A 3,426-nucleotide genomic window follows, 5' to 3' on the forward strand; every position below is an offset into this window, starting at 1 on the left:
GCACAAAGCCAACCTTGAGTCACAACTTAACATTTTTGATACGGCCCTCGCGCGAACAACTCGCCCGAACAAGTTCACACGGGCACCCTCAAACGACCCGCCCGAAAGAGTTCACACGGGCACCCTCAAACGACCCGCATGAACGATTTTGCATGGGCGCCTGAACGACCGAAATGAACCGACAAGGGAGAGCCGGGCAAACGAGCTGCACGAACGTGCACAAAGCCAACCTTGGGTCACAACTTAGCATTTTTGATACGGACCTCGCCCGAACAACCTGTCCAAACGAGTTCACACGGGTGCCCTCAAATGACCCACTCGAACGAGTTCACACAGGCGCCCTCAAACGACCCGCCTAAACGAGTTCACACGGGTGCCCTAAAACGACCCGCCCGAACGAGTTCACACGGGCGCCCTCAAACGACTCGCCCGAACAATTTTGCATGGGTGCCCGAACGACCGAAACGAACCGATAAGGGAGAGCCGGGCAAACGAGCTGCACGAACGTGCACAAAGCCAACCTCGGGTCACAACTTAGCATTTTTAATACGGCCCTCGCCCGAATGAGTTCACACGGGTGCCCTCAAACGACACGCCCGAACGACCCACCCGAACGAGTTCACACGGGCGCCCTCAAATGACCCCCCAGAACGACTTTGCATGGGCGCCCGAACGACCGAAACGAATCGACAAGGGAGACCCGGGCAAACGAGCTGCATGAACATGCACAAAGCCAACCTCAGGTCACAACTTAGCATTTTTGATACGGCCCTCGCCCGAACGACCCGCCCGAACGAGTTCACACGGGCGCCCTCAAATGACCCGCCCAAACGATTTTGCATGGGCTCCCGAACGACCGAAACGAACCGACAAGGGAGAGCCAGGAAAACGAGCTACACGAATGTGCACAAAGCCAACCTCTGGTCACAACTTAGCATTTTTTATACGGGATCGTTCGCCCGGGCGCGCCCTCGCCCAAACGACCCGCCCGAACGAGTTCAGACGGGCACCCTCAAATGACCCGCCCGAACGATTTTGCATGGGCGCCTAAACGACCGAAACGAATCGACAAGGGAGAGCCGGGCAAACGAGCTGCACGAACGTGCACAAAGCCAACCTTGGGTCACAACTTAACATTTTTGATACGACCCTCGCCCAAACGACCCGCCCGAACGAGTTCACACGGGCGCCCTCAAACAACCCGCCCGAACAAGTTCACACGGGCGCCCTCAAACTACCCGTCCGAACGGTTTTGCATGGGTGCCCGAACGACCGAAACGAACCGACAAGGGAGGGTCGGGCAAACGAGCTGCACGAACGTGCACAAATCCAACCTCGGATCACAACTTAGCATTTTTTATACGGCCCTCGCCCGAATGAGTTCAACCGAGCGCCCTCGAACGACACGAGTTCACACGCGCGCCCTCAAACGACCCGCCCGAACGAGTTCACACAGGCGCCCTCAAACAACCCGCTCGAACGATTTTGCATGGGCGCTCGAACGACCGAAACAAACCGACAAGGGAGAGCTGAGCAAACGACCCGCCCGAACGAGTGTTTACACGGCAAACGACTCGCTCGAACGATTTTACATGGGCTCCGACACACAACCAAAACGAAATGACAAGGGAGATTCGGGCAAACGGGTGGCATGATCGTGCACAAGGCCCACCCCCCTTCACAACTTAGCTTTTTTTATATGGCCACGTGTCCCCTGGGTGCCGTCACACGACACGACATGACACGACCCGACCCGTTTGCACGGGCACCCACACACGACACGTCCCGACCCGCCCGAACAAAATTTGGGGTTTCCATTGGCGCACGACCCGAAAGAAATTTTGGGGTTTCCGTGGGCGCACGACCCGAACGATGGCACGAGGGAGCATCAGGCAAACGGGCCACACGAACATGTAGAAGACACACGGGCGGTCACGACTTAGCATTTTTGGCACGCCCACGTGTGCCCGGGCACCCACACACAGCACGACACGGCCCGACCAGCGTTGTGCGAGCCGACCCGACCCGCCCGAACACGTTTGCACGGGCACCCACACACGACACGACATGACCCGACCCGAAAAAAATTTGGAGTTTCCTTATCTTCACAACCCAAACGAAATTTGGGGTTTCCATGGGTGTGCGACCCGAACGAAGGCACAAGGCAGTGTCGGGCAAACGGGCCGCACGAACGTGTAGAAGGCACACGGGGGGTCATGACTTAGCATTTTTGGCACTGCCACGTGTGCTCGAGCACCCACGCACGGCACAACCCAACCCGCCCGAACGAAGGCACGACGGAGTGTCAGGCAAACGGGTCGCGCGAACGTGCAGGAAGCACACGGGTGGTCACGCCCTAACATGTTTTGCATGGCCACATGTTCCCGAGCACCCACGCGGGGCACGGCACGACCCGACCCCACTCGACTCGCCCGAATGCGTTTGCACGGGCACCCACACACGACACGACCCGACCCGCCCGAACGGAATTTGGGGTTTCCATGTGTGCACGCCCCGAACGAAATTTGGGGTTTCCATGGGTGCACGACCCGAACGAAGGCCCGAGGGAGCGTCGAGTAAACGGGCCGCACGAATGTGAAGAAGGCACACGGGCGGTGACAACTTAGAATTTTTGGCACGGCCACGTGTGCCGGGGCACCCACACACGGCACGACACGACCCGACCCGCCCTGGGCAAGCCGACCTGAATCGCCCGAACGAAATTTGGGGTTTCCATGGGTGTACGACCCGAACAAAGAAGGCACATGGGCGGTCATGACTTGGCATTTTCGGCACGCCCACGAGTGCCCGCGCACCCCTACACACGGCATGGCATGGGATGACCCGGCCCGCCCGAAGGAAATTTGGGGTTTGAACGGGTGCACGACCTGAACGAAGTCACGAGGGTAGGAATATCTTTGACTCTAATACATAAATATACCCGGGGTAACATGCCCTTAATATCTTCAACATTTCCTTTTGACTCTTTATAACACTTTAACATGTGCTAGTCCTATTTCAATGAGCAAGAAACTCAATGACAAATATAATATATATATATATATATATATATATATATATATATATATATATATATATATATATATATATATATATATTTTCTTGAATAAATACAAATATCAAAAGTACATTTATGAAGACCGAACCCAGTTACACTTTCTTCAACACCCCCTCTCAACTAGGCTGGTATTCGCAAATCATTACAAGGTGTTTGGCTATTTTTCAATCTTGAATAATTCACATAAGAGAAACTGGATTGGCAACCCATCTGTTATAGCATCATATTAGCCAACATTGTTCATAGCAAGGCCTTGACTAACAGCTTTATCTCTCATAATACCAGAGCACAATGTTGGCGAGGCAAATGGCTTATAAACACCTTGGTCATTGTCTCTAAAGGTACAT

Source organism: Pinus tabuliformis, chromosome Q (genome assembly GCF_031772625.1).
Source record: "Pinus tabuliformis cultivar Carrire ecotype Pingquan chromosome Q, CPIR1, whole genome shotgun sequence".
In the NCBI taxonomy this organism is placed as follows: domain Eukaryota; kingdom Viridiplantae; phylum Streptophyta; class Pinopsida; order Pinales; family Pinaceae; genus Pinus; species Pinus tabuliformis.